Below are 20,130 nucleotides of genomic sequence, written 5' to 3'. Positions count from 1 at the left end.
TGCTTTTAACCTCTGAATAAATAATAAATTTCCTGTAACAAAGTGAAATGTGAATAGCAATATAAAGTCCCAAACATTTTGGTCCCCTTATATTTTTTTTCTTGCCTTTCTTAGTGCTTACTCAATCCTCAGAGACTAATACCAGTTGGGATTGAACACCTGCAGCTCTCACTTCAAGTTATGCTGTATATTGAAGATGAAGGGAATTGCAGGTGTTTTGTATTTCCAAGAACTTACCCCATTGTACCATTGCTTATCTGGAATGACTTACTGTTTAAGCAATCTCAGACTGAGCTTTTTGCTGCTGGATGTACTTAAGACTTTGAATATGTGACATCTTATGCCTGTTCTGAGTTTATCACATCCTCCCCAATGATATGTTCATTTATCTCATTTTTTAAGTTCTTGGGATGCTTTAAAATTATTTATATAAGATCATCTCATATTGGGATGTTCTGTAACTTCTTTGCAGGGAATGATTATTTGCTAGCTGTCAGCTATATCCTGTCTTTGTCACCTGTTATTTCCTCTCACTTGACTACTGCTCTTGCCCATGATTCTAGATTTCTGCATGAATAATTGGCATCTTTTTTAAGGCAAGGAAATAGTGTTACTATTCATGCAAGGTTGATTTTGGTTCTTGGAGAATAGTAATACCAACAGTGCTATTATTATAAATTTGTTATAACAAAGAGCAGAGAGTAAAAAGCATTCTGGTTAATGTTCTCTGAATCTGAGTTGCATCTTAGGTCTGGCTACTCCTTTCTCATTTTCCCAGAACTATTTTCTGTTAGATTCAGTTGAGCCAGACATTCTTTCTAACCTTTTCAGCTTCAAGGAAAAAATCATCTAGTTCTACCATTTAAGAATTCTGGAACTTTTGCCTGTATATGGGCCCACAGCATGTTATTTCAACCATGTGGTGGAAATGCAGAGCTGCCATATGTAGGAACAGAAACAGGGTATATGGGTTTTGGTGCATAATTTAAGATACTTGTATTATCCTTTAAAAAGGAATCAGATAATTGTGCACATGTTGCTTAAGGAATAATTTCCAACATTTGAACTGAATTTCAGTTCAAAAAGCATCATGAAAGAAATTACTGGTAAATTCTGTGGTAAAGGAAAAGTGGGAAATGGTCCAAATATTAAATTTCAAATTAATGTAATGAAATTAATCATCATGAAGAAATGAAAGGTTTTCTGTGCAGATCAAGGGAGGATATAGCCCTACATGGTCATCACACATCAGAAAATACAGAATGCATGTTTTGCAGGCCATGTCAGTAGATGGTAGGAGAGGGAGAGAAGATGGGACGATCCTCTTTGCCATTCTAGCAAGCCATTCCATTGCTGAGGCCAGTGGAACTACCAGTATCACTGTTTAAACAAAATAAACTACCCCCCTGAACACTTAGCATCTAAAACTGTTTGAAAACTTAATACTCAGAAATGTTTATAAAATTCAGTGAAAAGCCAGGTAGAAGTACAGGCTTTAGCTTTGAATCAGACCCAAAATATTTTCCCAGATCTGTGGTAATGCCCATATTACCTTGTTGCATTTGATCTTCTTTACTCTAGTGCATATCAGAAATAGCTCACAAAAGTCAGAGGAGTTACACAGCTGTACAACTGGTAATTGTCACTGGCCTAAGAATCACACTGTGGACACTAGACTCTTTTGCAATTTTGTAGGCTTAACCAAGGGTACACTCGAATGATATTTCAGAGTTAAGTTTCCATGTCTTTGGTTTTGATATCACTGGAAAGTCATCTATCAAGTTTGCCTCGCAGGGCCTTTTTCATGAGTTATATAACCTATTAGACCAGAATGTAAATCAGCTTTAGTTGAGTTTCACTGAATATCCTTAAACATGTTGGAGTTCTTTGGAATTTTTTTTTTAATTTCTCCTTGTACCACATCATTATGAAAACCAGAAAACCCTAGTCCCTATGTAGTATGTACCATTTCTGATAAATACAGATTGATAGTACACAATATAGTCACATAGCACATTTTCTTGCTTGCCTTTTTAAAATCCCCTTAATTATTTACAAGAAGATAAATCATTTAACATTTTAAATTTTAATTATCTGCAGAAATCAGCACTTAGTATTCCATGCCAAACTTTGAAACTCTGCATAGATTCTGAATTTCCTCTAAATAGATTTCAATTAGGGTTCTTGCTCTTTTTTACTGGGGAATAATTGAAAGTATAAAAGACCCACTTAAATCACCATCCCCTTCCCCAAAAAGGGGCAAGATTACATACCCAGCAGCCTTTGAAATCCTGATATGCCTTCAGAAGTTTTCAGATATTTGTTTTAGTAATTGTAAAGAATTTATTACGATGCATTAATTGTGTGCTCTGTGAGTTATTAAAGAACGAGTTCGACATATTAATCTTTCATGTTATTGTTGTTAATGCTATATTTAGGAATGAAGCATTAATTAAAATATTCCTTTAAAGATTTTTCTAAAAGAAAGCAGTACGTATACTTATCAAGATACATACGATACATATTTGATCTATGGGGAAATGATTGCAAGCAAAGTTTTGATATAGCATATGCTGAACTTGAATTAAAAAGATTTTGGTTATGTAGAGTTCAAATTACCTTTGACATATTTTTGCAGGTTAGTTACAGATTCTCAACTAAACATAGAGCTGCTCTTTATCGTAGAGCCTAACATCAGATTTTAATCATATTTTGTACCCACAGGGTTTTAGGTTTCCAACAGGCCACCTGTCTCAGACATTAAAAAATTCACAGGACAGATGGGAAGGTGAAAGCAGTTGTCCTTGGATAAAGAAATTCTTACACTGCAGGAACAGTCACAGTCAAGGCTGGCCAATATATCACACATATACCACTTTCTTCTAGCATTGCTGTATCATGATTGCAAATTTCCCTTTAGTAGTATAAATATAGAATTCATCACTTATCCGTTTTCAATAGCACGATTTGCAAAACCTGTCTCTTTTCCACGTGATCTATGAATCACTGAGAGATAACATGACATGCATAGTACTTCAGCAAATACAGTGTCTTGTACACATACCAGAGCTCCTAGAATTCATGTGTTGTTTACTAATGACACAAGTGGATGACTATTAATTTGTGCAGACCTCTGGCACTGGTTTGATAGGTGTGATGTCTTTTAATATGACAAATGTACCAACCTAAAGAAAAGGGGTTATTGGAAAGAAGTGTAAAATGGTGATGCTTCCTCCCATGTATTGTCACTGTTTGCCACAGGGGTAATAGTTTTTGGACATCACTGGCCAGTACGATGTTGTGGACCGGCTCTCAATATTATATAGCAAACACTCAGCAATGTTTTAAAATGCAAGGGGCAAATTCTGACCTCAGGTTTCATTGAGACAGCTATTTAAAAGCCAACAAATCAATTGGAATGATCAATTTGCTATGTTTGTGATGAACAAGAGAGAAGGCCAGACAACAGACCTTCCTGTGTTTGGGTCCTGTGAAGATCCCCTTCTCCTTTGTGCTCTTTCTACTCTTCCCTGGCACTAGAGAAGAAAAAAATATTAATGGCAGTATGTACTGTTCAACAGCTGTTAAGTGTGCACAGGTTCAATAATGGGCATTAAGCCTGTAAGATTTCACCTGGCCTACATGACAGAGGGGTGCTACCATGTGGCCTGGAGAAAGATCTGTGCAAGTGCCCTAAACCTGGTGTCTAGCCTGTGGCACTGGGAAAGCCAGGTTTTCCTGCACAGCTATTCATGTATCTAGATACATGTTTTAAAAGTTCAAGCAAATCAAAATGCAGGAAAAAAAACCAACCCAGACATATATTTCAATAGTTTTTGGATGTTGCAAGTTCATACTATAGGTTGATTTTTCAGTGTATCTTTCGTTGTATACTAGCTACTAATTTAATCATTGACTAGGGTGGAAACAGAGTTCCCCTGCCTGCTTTCCAAGCGTATGCCCTAATCACTAGGTAGGGAGGCTGTGTGTCTACACATTCTTTCTCTCTGGCCCAATTAATGCTGAATCTTTCATACAGAGTGCAGGAGGGATTAAGAATACCCACCCGCTCTGAAAGGGGTGATGCTGATGATTAGTGCGGGCCCTTAAGGTTTGATCCCTCAGGCAGGGGAGGAAATTGAACCTGCTATCTCTATTTTTCATGACTGTTCTAACCAATAAGCTGCTGTGTGAATAGAAGCACATGTTCATCTCTTCTAGCTTCTGGTTTTGAATAAAGTCATAACTGCAGTGGCACGTTGTACAAAACCTAGCCATAGAGTTGCGATTTAGGCAGGATTTGAGGACACATCAGATCAAGGCATGTTACTGGAGATAGGTGTCACGTAGCTGCATAATGATTGTGCCCTTACCTTGCTTGGGCAGGAGCAAGGATGTTTTGGACATGAATAGAAGCAGAATTGTAGAGGCCTGGGAAGCCTGTGGGAACTGAACAGGCTCTGTTGTTTAGAAGCTCTTAAGATTTACATGGAGCTGAAGGAATGCTGTTCTGATCCTAGGTGCCTTTCAAATTTCCAGCTTTTTATTCCTGAGTCCTGTGACACATATTTGCTGATTAATGGGAAGTCCTCTGTTTATTTGGTTTGAACAGCTATATAGCTAGTTCCATTTGTTACAATAACAATGTGTCTTGCTCTAGGTCCTCTTTGTAGAGGTGTGGATCCTCTTCAAAGTGTTTTGATCTCTAAATATGTCTAAGAAATAGGGTTGGAAAGGATTTGAGTTGGGGGGGGGGGGGAAACAAAGGATATGTAGTTCTGAGCACAGATCTCTGCTAACAGACACAATTGTAATCTTTCTCACAAACTTGCTTGACTCCCTCTTCAGATCATGGAGAATGCTTGACTGTCTCTACTGATGTCTGGCCCAAATTGTTACCTTCTTGGTAGGTAAGAGACCAGTGTATGAATGAAGCCAACACAGGAAGATGGATGGCAAAGCGCTGGTCCTATTAAGAAATGTGAGAATGTTTCCTTTATAGTCACTGGGTTGTCAGTGTGTTTGTGGGATGCATCTGGATCGCTAACAAGCTTGACTTGTTCATTCTTTACCTACTGATTTCCCTGAAAGATTTTTCTCAGAAGCTTGGATGCATTAAATCTTCTACGAGAAGGGCTCACTGAGTTATCCTGTGCACTGAAATCTTTAAGAAAGTCTATTCTGACAAATAATTTCAGCTCTATAGACTGTAATAAATTTGTCTGCTCTTGTATTGTGGTGCATATTTGCATAGAATGTAATCTTTTGTTTATCTTTTTCTGTCTTTCTCCCTCTACCCTCCCCGGACCTGCTTTGTCTGTAATAAACATGTTTGTTTAGAAATAAGGATGTGGAAAGACAAGCATGCCTAATATTGAAGGACAGTATGCTTGTGCCTAATACATTAGAGCAATTGTTCAAGAATAATTCATTTTACGTGAAGATTACCCCTTGTAAGGCTGCCAAGGTCACAGGGACTTTGGATTATCAGTTGAATAAATGCTGCTTGTGTGTTTTAAAGGGGTAGCCTTAACATTTCCTTACAGTTCTTGGAAACAATTTTATTTATTTAAGATTTTTATTCCCTATTTAAACATTAGATAACTTTTTTCTTTCCTTTCTTTCCTCCTTGTCTTTTTGTTACTATGTCATTGTGGTAGAATCACTTCTAGACTACTTCTGCTCTGGAGTAGCGGCTCCCAAATGTGGGGTGCAGAGCCCAGAGGTGGACTGAATGAAAGTCTTGGAACTGCTGCTTTACAGTGTATAGGTGTTCCATGAAATATAAGTCGATCAACCTTGTACAGAAAACGTGAGGAGTGATGGAGGATGGGAGCCTACCAGAATTGCAGGAGCACTCCTCTAATTCAATGTTCTTAAAAGAAGCCGCTTTCATACATTTGAAGTAGTGGACCCATAAGTAAGTCTTAAGATTCAGGCATTTCAGAGACATGACAAAAGTTTAAACCAGAAACATGAAATGATATAACAAATTGTGCCCTGTACCTCTTTTAGTGGAGGTAGATTCCCTAAAGATAAAGGGCAAGACCTTTGTTTTCTGTAAATCTAGGGAAGTCTATTTAGATTACTAGAGCTAAGGTGCTTTATACCAGCTGAGAACTGGCCTATAAACCTTTTAAATATATTCCCACTTTCTTCCTTTCAAGCTATTTCTTTTCACTGGAATGCCTAGTATCTGTGGGTTTTGTAACTAGCTTTGTGTCTAGCAACTAGATTAAATTAATTTGCTTTGTTTTAGAAAACAAATCTGCTGCGGACTGCCTGTGACCCAGTAGTCACTGGCTAGTTTGACACTACTTGATCGTGTTAAAAGAGGCTTTGCAAACTAATTTTAATATTTTACACTGGTACTTATATGGGTAATAAAGCTGTAGTTTTAACAGGGATTTATGTGATTGTGAACTGGGAATGAGATGGCCTGCAGTATAATATTTAAGTGGGAGAATTTCTGCACAAGGCTGTCAGCTGGAATGTTAGTTTGCAGCTGGAAGATGTTTTGGAAACCCTTGCCAGCATTGAATAAAAAACGTTGAATGTGAATCCCTACATTGTAACTACTGTGGGTAAATCCTATGACTGTGTTATCAGTATAATCCCATCAGTGAAGAGTTTGCAGATTGTATTTGTGAATGAATTAATGACTTGATGCCAATTTTCTAGAGGTTTGCTACCTGTGCCGTCAAAATCTTCATGTGTTCATTCTTTACAAAACTGAAATGGAGAGTGAGCATTTGATGAACTCCTGACATGGTTACATTATTGTGTAGGCTGCTTGCATTATCTTGCACGGGGAAGGAGAGCACAGAGTTCCTAACATCATCACCAAAAAGAACACAGACCTCTGAGATAGTTACTGTTGACAAAGAAAGAGACTGGCCCCATGACACCAGCATGAAATCATGAAAGCATCTCAACTCATGAACAACTTGCACTTAAAAAAAATCATGTAGAATTAGTTTGGTTAGAAAACCTCTGCACCGTTCATTTATTATTTAATCTTATTTTACTTTGTACAGACAAGATATCTGGCCTAGTGTGATGCTTCACACAGCCAATTACTTCAAGGTGTTTAGTTCATTTATTATTTAAAGCATAAATCTTGTACAGGTTGTCCATTGACGACCCTGTAAGGAGTCTATAGTAAATGCCTTTCATCATTGCTGACTGACTCATGCACATGGACCTACCTGCTGAGCTAAAAAGGCTAGGAGAACTGATGGATTTGTAAGATATTGGATTTAATAGCCTTTTTTTATACGTATAAGTGGTGGAAGTTAGTACGTATAGTTGAAGCCCAGTGTTAGGATCTAAGAAGAAATAAAATTTTATATAGTGTTATGAAATGTATTTGGTTCTGCTAATTGAAAACAATGCACAATTTGTTTTGTATGTATGTAGCTTAAAATGTATTCTTAAATCAGTCACCAATGTATTTGAGTAAATAAATGTTGCCATAGGAAGCTACCTGGTGTATTTAGTAGAATATTCATAGAAATTAGCTTTTTAAGACATAGGTTCTGTGGTTATGTTTGTTCTCCCCCTCCTTCCTCAAATCATTCCTCTCAGGCTGATTTTTAAGTCTAGAGCAGTGATACCAGCAAGGTGCTCTCTGAATGGCTTGGAAAGAGACTTGCTCAAGTAATGCACCGATTGCATCCGATGGGTTTATGTGCCATTAACACTGTCTGTCCCACACTGAATGTGCCAGGTATTTAACTGGGGACTGGTACTAATTTCAGAGCTAATACTAAACTGTTCCACATCAATGCTTACAGCAGGTGGTTTGAATTGAGAGTATAAAGGGACAAAAAAAAAAAGTGAGAGAAAATTACCATTGTACTATAGAATTTCTCTGGCTGAATTGACTGATTATACTGTCAAAAGAGCATTGGGAAACTGGCAGTGCTTATGAGGAGGAAAGAAATGACAGGATTCTTTTAGAAAGAGGTTCTCTGACTTTGCGTGAATATTTCAAAACGATGATAACATTTGATGTTAAAGGTTTTAATCTATCACTTAAGAAGTCTGTGTTCTCCAATTTATGACTTTTAAAGCTAGTATCCTGTGTAAACTGATAGTGCAGTTTTCTTACTCTATACTGACTCCTTTCAATACTCATCAGGTCATTCAGCATGAACCAACATACATGATTCAACATAGTAAGTCCTGCCTTTCTGTACTACCTTTGTTTTTTGAGTTTAAAAAACCAACCCAAAACAAAATCCAAACCAACCAACCAACAACAACAAAAAAAAGCCCCCCCCAAAAACCCAAACCCCACTCCAACCTGCCACCTTCCAAACCCAACAGCACTGTTGTATTTGAAAAACAAGTTGTGTAAGATACCTGGAGAATGTATATAAAGAAGATGTACTCAGTGGCTTATAGTATTGCAAAGTTGTCAAATATAGAAATAGTGTCTTAAGTGAATCTTCTTAACTACGTTAATACCTAATTCCAGTCATAATTGGATTATTCTTTTAACACTTGATTTCAGTGGAACAAGACCAGACACAAATTGGAGAAATAGTTTGAATGTTTGGTTTTTTAGTAACGTAAGTTGAATTGTTCAGTAATGCCCAATTATCCTGTTCGTGTTAAGTTATTAACTGTGCTGTGTGATAGCACTGGGATTTTTTTCTTTAAGTTGATGTCTGATGGGACAAAATGTTTTCTTGATTGTATAATCCCCCTGATTTCACCTGGCAGAATTTGGGACTTACCTGCTCCACTAAGGGGTCGTGTAGCTCTTTGCTGATAGCACCGGTGACCAGGAGAATTTTCATTCTGCGTAGGCTCCAAAATTGGATAATAATAAAAGCAGCTTTAAAAAGGCCTCCAATCTGCCCTTGCGTGGGTGGCACAGAATTTCGTGAATGTAAATGAAGTAAATATTGCCCAGTTCTTTCTGACATTACAAAACAGGGTTGACATAAGATTGTTTTTCTTCTAGTTTGCATAAAAAAGTAAGTTGGCACATGAAGAATAAGAACTAGATAGAAACAATATATTGGATCTTATAAATCCATCCAGAGACTTATTAACCTTTTAGTTTTGGAAATCATGACAGTTAAACTTCTTAGTGAAATTGTGTTCAACCTGTGAAGAGAGGACATAGTATAGGCTGCCAGAATAGATGCGCTCTCTCATTTCTTGTACAAATATGGGTGTGTTTTCCTTCATGAGCTTTAGTTTGTATAATTGGGGTACCATTGACAGACAGGCTACAGTGGAAGCTGGGGGGACGGGGGGGGAGTGGAGAGCAGTCTGCTATCTCTTCTGTTGCAGGACAATATTATATATAATCTAACATGTATATGATGATATGGTATACAGAAATTACATTCATATGTAATATGTAAATATAATGGTAGTAGGAAGCTTAATTCTGCAAGGAAAGGAAAATTCTCTATTTGAAAGTGTATTAGAACATGTATGTTTTTGATGCACCATTTATAATGGTGAAAGCTGTGGCTACATCATAGTTATTCCACAATGCCATTGCAAACCAGCGGCAAAGTACATCCATAGGATTTCTATGGTGACTACAGAGAATTTGTTCCATTGCTTCCAGAGCAACCAGTTGTAGCTTATAGTAGCTTTAGGGCTAACACATGGAGCTATGCATTTCTACTTGCCTTTGAACTGTAGAGCTGAAAGCAAATACAACATAAATACGACAGGCAATATATTTTATAATCTGCAGACTTTATCAGACCATTTATAGTTTGGCAAACATAGCAGTAGAATCTGGAAAAAATACAATATCTTTAAATTGTTTTCATACGTCAGTTGAATTGTACAATCGTTTCTTCAGTTTGCATTTGAAAGAAACTAAATCCTTGCTTCTTTGGGCTTTTACTAGTTGTAAACATTGATATTACAAGGGGGAAAGTATTTTGTTTAGAACCACATTTATCTAGGAGGCATGTTTGCTTTAAGTTGGTGTTCAGGTTCTTTACCAATTTGAAAGAGAAAAATAGTATGAAAGAACGACTAACTTTACTGCTGGCTTCATAAATTTAACTTCCCTTTGTGTATGGAATGAAGAGATATATCTTACTATTTCATAGCTGACAGCATGAATGGTGTAGATTGTCATATTTATAATGTGAGGGGGAAAAAAGTTAATACCATGTAGCATGTAAAACAAAAATAAAATGGTCAGTGCCTTGTATACGAGGAAAAGAGGTTAAACTGATTGCTATTCATTGCTCTGAACATATTGCTAGGTGGAGATTAAGGATCAATTCTTCTTTTACCATCTGTCACTCTCCTTACCTAGGATTAGGTTTTGGCATAACTAAAATTGAAGATCTCCATAAGTTTTATTTGGCTATCAGTTTAATTTGATGTGAGCTGATGAAAGTTAAGTTCAGTTCTATGAAAGGAAAATCAGCAGTGTGTATTAAGTTTTGCTGAAAAATTTACTCATGACCTCATTCTTTTCCTCAAGAACTTCATATGTGTCATTATTTATCCAACGTGCACATTTTTTTCGTATTTGTGCTCGCCTTTAAATTGAAACTTAGTTTCTGGATACATCATGGTTTCTTATTTCAACTCATGGTGTCACAAGTAGGAGCACTCAATAGCAGGGAAGGGTGAATTGCATATATTCAGCAGCAGTAGGGCGTTAGATTTGTGGAGTGAAAAGCAAAAACTTTTCATACAAGAGAAAAATAATTGCAAACAAATGGAAACTTTTTAACTTGGATAATGCACATGGTTGCAGCTCTATGTGGTGGATGTGCAAGGTAGGTAAAAAATAGAAAGTAGAGTTTTCTCCATATTTTTGAAGGCAGAAATGGAAACATGACCTGTGGATGATGCTTCAGGCACGTTGAAACCATTCTTTAAATCTCCCCCATCTCAAATTTTATTCTGAAAATGTGTTTGCCAATTCTAAAATGATGAAAAGATCTGCTGAATTTTTTTGACTTATCTCTAAAAATTGGTTGAAAACTAAGCACATTACAAATTGGAAATGACATACAGAACATAGTTTACTTTGGAAAGGTTGGAAACTTTGTTTCTCAGTATTTTGGGAGTTCTGTAGCCCTCTGGTGGAATGTAAGGAGAATCTACAAGTAAAATATTTGATAATCAGTTCTTATTCAATCATGTTTTACCAGATAGCTGGGTAATGTATTCTTTCCCTAGTTGTGTATACAAGAGTGGCACAATCAGCCATAAAGCTGAAGTTTTCCAAGCATTGCTTTAAAGTCTAGACTGTCTTTTTTCTTAGTTTTGTGTGTTGCAACAGTGCAGGACACAAGAGGTAAAAAGTCTTAAAAAACTTGGCTGGTTGGGGAGAGGCTGCTTCGTGAGAAGGGTAACAAGAAGTTTCCATATCGTGACCAGAAATGTTTGGCCTTCCTGATCAGTGATGCTCAGTTTGTGTCCCTGAAAAGATGGCCCTATTAAGAACAACTGTTGTGTTTGGTCAGGATTGATACTTAGTTCTGAGAAAGAATTTTTAAATTTTTTTTTCTTGCTGAGAGAATGAATGAAAAGCAAAATGCCTTCCAGGGTGCTGCTCTGGTAGCAGGAGAGGTATAAATAGTGACATATTACTAGTGTAGAGTCATGCAGTCTTAATAAAAGAAAGTGAAAGCTGGTTTCCTCGTAGCTGATACAGCAGAGGTAGAAGAGCACAGCAACAGCAGGCTTTTCCCGAGTGGAGGCAGGGGGACAACAAAGTCCTGCAAGAATAGGTTAGTGCATTAGCAACTTACTTTTCAGGTGACATAGCCTCATTGTAATTGATTTTTAGAGAAGACACTTGGCAATGACTCCTATTGATGTTCGTGGAAGGGGTCATGTCTGAATGAGTAGACAGGCGAAGGAAAGTAAATTCGTGGTAGGGAAGAATAAAAATTTGGAGTTTTGGGAGTGGGGAGGTCTGCTGAATACCTGCATGAGGATGAAAGGAAGACAGAGTAGTCAATTCCAGTGGGAAGAAACAAGCGATTCCGTTGGGGCTAGACCCTGAGTTCCGATTTTACAAGAGCTGTGTTTGGAAAGAAGGGAAATGTGGGTGCTTTTTGGGGAATGGGGGTTCTGAAAGCAGGACCTGTAAAGTGCTGTATTCTTGCTGCATGGCCCAGCTGGCAGGGGAAAAAACCAACACCCCCCCCCAAAAAACAAAACAAAACAAAAAAAACCCCAAACAAATAGCTGGCAAATCTAAAACTTCTAAGAACTGGCAGGAGGAATTGCTCACAGAATCTCAAATTCTACAGTAGGGGAGATGGTGGTGGCCAAGAAAAGAAATAAATGGCAGTTCTAATTAGTCCAACCCTTCTCATTGTGGACCTGGCAGATTTTAATGGTTTTAGTGCTTAGCTGAAAACAGTTTTCATGATGGTTCTGCAGACATATAGGATGCTTACCAGTGTTCCTGGTCTTTTAAATAAATTAGCTATCTTTTTTAGACAGTAGAAGCAAATTTTATGCTGTGGCAGGAAGACAGTTAAGCTATAACTTCAAACTGGAATGATGGTAGACCAGCACTACAGGGTAGGGTTTCCCATATCCTCCATTTCTGTACTACCAACTCAGTTTATGCAAGAGTTTAACATGTTTCTTGCAGAATGTGTCTACTCAAAAGAGTTTCAGAGCAGCTTGAAGATCTTGAAATAGTTGTCAGGATTTCTTGCGTGAATGTTAGCTGTGTGGTGAGGTAACTCTGTATGACTCCAATCCCAGTCCGGTTAAGATAAAACAATCAAAACTGGGAGGTCAGTGAAGTTGCAAGTGAAACATGGCCATTTAAGTTTAAGATTATCCTGATATTGCTATGTGGGAAGAACACTTTCAGGTTAATGCGCTTTTGGAAATGCTCTGTTCTGATATTTGAAGTCACGTGCAAAATATATACTTATTGAATTTCCAGGTGCTACAGATGTTGCTGAGATGCCCTGCTGTATTTGTTTGATTGTTTGAAATACACACAGCTGAGTTGCTCAAAAGAATAGTAGCTTCTCTCTACCCTCTCCAGTTCCCCAGCACTCTCCACCTCCTGCAGGACAGGACATTCTTTTGCCTTTATTCATTCCTGTGCAAAACAAGCTCTAAGGTCTGCCAGCAGAACTTTGTATCTTAAAACCATGAACACGTTTCTTTCTCTTTTGCAGCATTTCAAGACTAAATCCTTTGTTAGATTTTTCAGAGAGAAATTTAATTGCTCCCAAGCCAGGATGCTTTATGCCAGGTTTCAGCCTGTAGCCACTTCTTACTGCCAAGTTCTGAACCCCTGAAAATAAGGGCATATAGAACTGCTGACACAACCTTAACTATAATAATGCGAATGACACCACCATAACACTAATGATAAATGGCATACATTTTAAAACATTTAAAATGATCATAGCCTTAAAGTCAAACACATCTGGGAAATATTAATGGTATATGAACTGCCCTGTGTGGATCTGAATTATGAACAGCACAAAGATAGAGAGAGATAAATTGCATAATAAATCACTTTAGTTATTGTATTGTTTACTTTAAAAAAATATATATACTTTCTGTTTATGCAGCATGTCAGCTGTTTGAAAAAAGATGAATAGTTCTAAATTCATATTTATTCCAAAGAATGAATATTTAGCACTCTGTGGTGTCACACTGGCTTCAGAGAAATAATTGCAGTGTATGGTTTTACCAACAATGATGCTCAGAGGCCATTGAGTTTGTATATATTTATTATGGCTTTATCCTCTGATCAGTTTGTTCTTTTTCATTTCATGAATTTATGCAAGTCAGGTGTTTTTCAACCCTTCTTTCCAATTTGGCAGAAATGGCACACACAGCATTGTCTCTGATGGTGCTAAATGGATAATTGAAGAAAGTGTTTCACAGTGTTTCATCATTTACTGTATTATAACACCCTAATTCTCAAAGCATGTGTAATAGTTCTAGATTTAATTTTTTCCAGATGTCACATTGCCAAACTGATTAAGCACGAGGGATTCAGGGAGTTTTCCCAATCTATCTTATCTGTAAGACTGTTGGTTCTGTCCAAATAAGTCAGATAGACTTATTTTAAAATGCTTCACTGGGTACTGAAATAATAATAATTTATGAGCAAAATTCAGCTATGCACCTGAGGCCTGAGGATTTTTGAAGGGGTTTTCTGTGGGCCAAAAGCCCCACAGTCAACTTAGACCCATCACCATAGTCACAAACATCTTTTCTTTCCTCCAGTCTCCTTATTGTGCAACACTAATGCTTTTTTTTTTTTTTAATTTCTTCAGTCTTTCTCCATGATTGTTGGATCTGCCTAGGCCTTCTGGAGGGCTCTCTTTGCTTCAGGTGTTGAGGAGCCCAACACAGAAGCTTTCCTTAGCTAGGGCAGGTGACAGGAGGAGAACACTGTAGAGGCAGTGAACATTGATCATTGAACAGTATTTTAATACATTCAACACAATAATTGCTTTTTCCTTCTTGAAAACATGAATTTTACCTTTTGTATTCGTTTTTGTTTTGTCGTCTTCTGATGTCATTTGTCCTTTTGTCCACAGCTCAGGTGGTTTTTGCTCTTTGGCTTCTTCAGATGCTTCTCTCAGAACTAATGTCTCTCCTATCCTATTTCTGTTTTCAGTTGGTTGGCAATGTTTAGTTCTTCCCCAAACTGACAACACAGTTTGGGAAATTTTGTTTCCACTATATATCGTTTATTATATCTATGTTGAAGAGCTAGGCAGGCTCCTCCCCTTTGCTTCCTGCTGTCTTTAGAAAATATTTTGTGTCTTATGGATGATGATAGTCACCATTTTTCGTATAGTCTTAGAACAATTAACAAAATGGTAGAAAACATAAGAAGGATCAAAGCTAATAAATATCATAAGGCTATGAGTTCAAAATGTGCTATTCTCGAATAGTAATTTTTTTCTTTAAGGGTACTTTCTTTAAAAAGTCATAAAATGTAGAGTGTGATTTTCTGCTTCTCTGCGTTTACTGTACTGTGAAGTGTGAGGAAAAATATTTTCCTTTTGCAAAAGTATAATCTGGAGGTAACGTTTTACTTCTCAGATGAAGCTTAACTGGAGGAAACTTTTACTTCAGTATGGAAAAGGCAGGCACAAATGGAAGTTCCACAGAAAGAGGGTAACAAAATGATCCCACAGTTCCAAATTACTTGTTATATTAAAACTCATAAGTCTGACATTTTTTGATTTTATGTTATTCTAAATCTAAATTGTAGTCATTGTTGCTTATTTACAGTATCACGTAACAAACTAAAGAAGGAAAATGAGCAGAGTCCTCCGAAAAGTAAAAATATCATGAAAAAAAAAAAAGTTTTTCAAAAGATACTAATACTTAAAAGAGTATTTTTCTTGTATTATGAATTAGATGCTAATATCTGAAGGCCACATTCTATGAAATACAGTTTATCATAAATTACAAAATAGCCCTATTTAATCACACATTGTGACTTAAGCGATTCCTTAATATCCAAGTTTTCAAATAAAAGTGGCAAGACCATCAATTCTGAAAGATGGAATGTCTCCCAAGGTATTCTTGACATGAGAAATGGGAGAGGATTTTTTTTTTTTTACTTTGCTAGCAGTTGTATATAGTCTAAGGTTATTTTAAATTTTATCTCTTGAAACATTTGCGGTTTAGATTTATTTTATGTATATTGCCAAATCTTACCGCAATCAGTTTGAGATTAATTTGGAGATTGTTCATAGCTTTCTAAGTTCTTGGGTTTTCTTCTGTTTATGGGAATTTTCACCCGATAATTCTTTCCTTAATCTCTTTCAAAAATCCTCACCAAAATAAGAGTTTGAATCTCTTGAAGAGATCTGCAAACATGTTCACATCTTGAATTATGATGATTGTAATACTTAAAGGCACTGAAATGCTGAGCTGGTGCTCCAGGTTCTCTATTATGTCTTCTATATCCCATACAGATTATTGTACACTGCTGACCTATTATGTGTCTGAAATGTACCGTTCCTGCACAAGATCCCAGTAAGTCTCTGAGTACATTCATTAATTGGGAGATATAGCAAAGCCAGAAGAATGTTGACGTGATTCACAATATTCCTTAAGATGGTGTCTTCTATTTTATTAAACTGTTCACTGTATTTTTGTGTAAAATGGAAGTTAATATGGGCTGTGGTCCAGGAAAGCACTTTAGACATGTACATAATGTTAAACATAAATAGTTTCATTGACCTCAGTGACATTGCTTATTAGCTTATAATTATTTATATATTTATTTCTGTATTTAAACATCCTATGGAATCAAGTCCACAGGCAATGCATCTGCCAAAGGGAGCCAGAATGGAGGGTAGAAACCTGCAAATTTAATTTCTTTTTTTTTTGTTGCATTATAACTGCTGCTTATAACTCAATATTATTTTTGACATTTATTACAGTGAATGGAAAGGAACTACTACTTGGTACTTACCAGCCTGTTAGAAAGGACCTAATTCTGGTTTTTATTTAAGAAACTTTATTATAGAACTGATCTGTAAAATGTTATATGACTAAGAGCTTTTACTTTCTTGAACTCTTTAACTTTTCAGGAGAACTTTTTCTTTGAAGTAAACATGAAAAAAGCATTATGATTAGTTCTGTCCTGAAGTTTGCTGTTGCGTAAGCTATAGCATTCAAATGGTTAGGCCATCAGTATTATTTTGAGCTGAATTTGTGGAGACCCTGATGATTTTCTAAAACTGCAGTTGTGATATGGGGGGGTGGGGCGGATAGACACATGGGTGCCACAAAGCTGTGTGTGTTTATGGCACCTACGCGTGCATAGTGTTTGCTTCATGTTTTTTCTGTGTGCAGCTGATAGAGATGATTTCCCCTAAACTCCGTTGTGGACTTTTATTCGAAGACTACAGAAATAAGTGGAAAAACTTCTGTTGACTGTGGTCTTTGAATTATTTGCATAAATCAATCAAGCACTGATTGATATAAACACATTTTGACACCTAAAGATTCTGTAATCTGAGCACCTGGGAGTGATAGGAATGGCCATGGGCAGGTGGTGTCACCATTCCAAATTTTACTTTCTGCATTTGAGTTGCTTTATAATATTCATGTATACTGTATGCATAGTCATTTTTCAAATGACATGCAGCAGGCAAGCATGTAAAGTGATCCCTAAGACTCGTCTTCAAAACTAAATAATCCAGTGTGGATTTTTTCTTACTAAACTAAAGCCAAAGAAACCTATTACAGATGTGTATGTGTAGGAAAGTGCGTGTGTGTGTGTGAGTACATAGACACGCATACATAATTTGTCAGTAAATGGTTGCCTAAAGAAAAAAGAAAATTTCTTAGACACTTGTCTCAGGCTACTTCTTTCCCCTGTTACGGGGTGACTGTAACATCCATAGGCGTACCCAGTCTAGCTTCAACCAAAAGCAGTCAAGCTGTAGCAACATGGATTTTGGTGCATGCTAAGTGCCCAGCTATGCAAATGGCCTGCTGGCTGCCTCTGCAGCGTGCTCTGGGACCGGGCTGTGCAGCTTTGTCATCATTCATAGCTCAGCTAGCTTTGGTCTGCCTGCTCGCACGCATTCACACCTCTGCTTGCTGCGGGGACAAAGCCCTGGTGGATTATTTGGAAGGCAGTGTTGTCTTCCACTTTTCTGTAAATGTGAAAAGGGTCTTTTTCTAATGCTTTTCTAAAGGGAAGAAAATGCGTAAGACTGTATTGTGAACTCTAATACAGTTTCTGTGCAGCCTCTAATGCCCAGGAACCGCAAGGATTAATTGAACATGGGTCAAAGAACAGTATCCAAAGAGTCTACCTGTGCTCCTGTTTCTGTCATTTCTGATGCCTGGAAAGCTGTTGCCTCCACATGTTCTGCTTCAGATGCCAATGCATGCTCCAGGGAGAAGGACATACTTTGCATCTATGCATATCAAGATGAGAATAATCAATGAGTTTTTCTCTGAAATAAACCCATAAATTGCTCACCCAAACAAAAAGTATTTGGAAGACTGAAGTTTCAGCTTTTTTGCAGATTAATTTTATTAGCTATTTCCTGGGGATCCCTGCTTTAAAAAATAACAACAAAAAAATCAAAGGTAGAATAAGATCCTGTATTTTTCACAGTCTGTGACAATGGAAATAGGATATGCTATAATTCAATAAAATTAAGTTTTCTGTTTAGTTAGAATGCATTTCACTGAAATAGTTCAGAATCAAAGACCTGTCTTCTCAGTAAAGGAGGGTAGAAACAATGCTGGTTGTGTTAGAAGTGTGGATGGTAAAGAATCTGACCATGTAATTCTTTACAGCAATAGGGAAATGAACTCTCTAGATCCAAATGTTTAAACTTCAGCAGTTCTCATGCAGATTAGGTAATTGTTTGCCTAACTGCCAGCTGTGAATTCAACTGCTGATTAACTAGCCAAAAATGCGGATTTGCAGGTGAATAGAAATACTTACACGTTTCAGTAATGGTGGCAACTGCACCGAATTGAGATTTTTAACTTGCTGAATATTTTTAAAAAGTCACGCTGCTAAGTATATTGCACACATTTTCTCCTACCTTTTCGTATTTCATCAAGCAGTAGTTTCAAATGCATGCTTTGAGGATATGTAGAAATGAATGGTTCTAGAAACTGTTAAAACTCACTTTAAACCTTACATTTTTCAGATAATAAAATTTTACCTATGCATAGCTTATAATATTCTAAATTAGTGTTTGCTATTGCTCTATGACCAGTGCTATTGATTTTGTGACTATTTTACTAAATCATCCTTTTGTATTTCAAGAAAAAAATTATTACTTTGAAATGAAATAACAGCAATGGAGTGAGATCAGATATTTGGCTGGACACACTTTAAGCAACCAAAGATTTGATGGTGTATCCCTTGTTGGAGTAAGTGTATTCACTGAAAGTGGGTGACGGGGGGAGGGAGTATTATTAGCCCTTGCTAATATCTCTATGGCAGCAAAGCTGGAAAGGAAATGGAAGAGTACCAGAATAAATGTCTAAGAGTTTATTCCATTTAGGGAACAAATGTAATATAATTTGTTTTCTTTTCTTTTTTTCTTTTGTCAATGTAGGCTAATCTACAGTTACACGGTGTGGGGGCGGGGGGGGGGGGGGGGGGACGACACACGACCCTAGTCTAATGATATAAGTATTCTAACTTTTAAACCATATGCCTGTGTAAGTTCTCATGGTAGGGTTTTGGGTGTTGGGAGGGCTTGGTTTGGGTTTTTTTGCGAAGCGTTGGTTTGGGGATGTCTGTAAAATAATTCAAAGAACATCTGTAAAATATGATTAAAAAGCCATGTTAGAACTCAGGTTGGACTGAATATGGAAACTTTCTTTTTTCTTTTAAGCCTATTCTTTTTTTTTTCATTCAAATAATTAGAAATTGACCTGTAAAAAAGACTGCAAATTCTTTTGATTTTTGTCTTACAGTCTTTAGTCTTTCACATGTTTTGTAGGTCTTTTGCTGTTTTGCATTCTCTCCAATTAAGTAACATTTTCAGTACAATGTATTTTGAATATTCTGTATGTTCTCAGTTTTTCAAGAAATAAGCTTATACATTGTGATATGTAAAACAAAAGCAGAAAAGACACAAGAATGCAGCTGCCTATTACTAGCTGACGAAGAATTAAATAACTTTTTTGACCATCTGCAAAGCTTACTCATATGGCCTCTGCTTTTTACTGTCGTAAACTGTAGCTTTTGAATTAGTGGTGAATTGGAGCTCTGAAATTATCACTACTAATCACATATTGTGAAAGAATAGAAAATATACTATTCACAGAATCACTAACTATTGCTTGATTTTTATATTTACTGTATTTGCTTTCTGTGACAGTGGCATATTCTAACATGTCTCATCTCCTGCCTTATCTCTTCTTACTTTAAAGTGCTAGTAATAAGGGAAGGGTGTGCCCCTAATCCAAGGTTAGGAGGTGAGAAGGATTAATCTCAATGGGGTCACAAGGTTTTCACCTCTCCCTTCACTATGGACTTATAGCAGACAGCCCTTCCCAAGGTAAGGGAGAGTCATACGAATCACTGAGCTTTGGGAAGCAGTAGCAAGGAGGAACAGGGATGCATATCTGGCTTTTTGTTCTGATTTGCTACTGTTCTCTAGCTGAGAAACAAAT

The 20,130-nt window shown here is 36.9% G+C and overlaps 1 protein-coding gene across 7 annotated transcripts in view; it reads left to right on the top strand.

The window, feature by feature from the left end:
• NPAS3 (neuronal PAS domain protein 3) overlaps positions 1 to 20,130 on the top strand; it is a 609,138-nt gene that overhangs the window by 142,024 nt on the left and 446,984 nt on the right. The gene's annotated exons all lie outside the window — the stretch shown is intronic.

The sequence above is a fragment of the Leptosomus discolor genome, chromosome 3 (genome assembly GCF_034619465.1).
Source record: "Leptosomus discolor isolate bLepDis1 chromosome 3, bLepDis1.hap2, whole genome shotgun sequence".
Classification (NCBI taxonomy): Eukaryota; Metazoa; Chordata; class Aves; order Leptosomiformes; family Leptosomidae; genus Leptosomus; species Leptosomus discolor.
The sequence above is the reverse complement of the archived record's forward strand: the minus strand, read 5'-3'. Positions and strand labels throughout refer to the sequence as shown.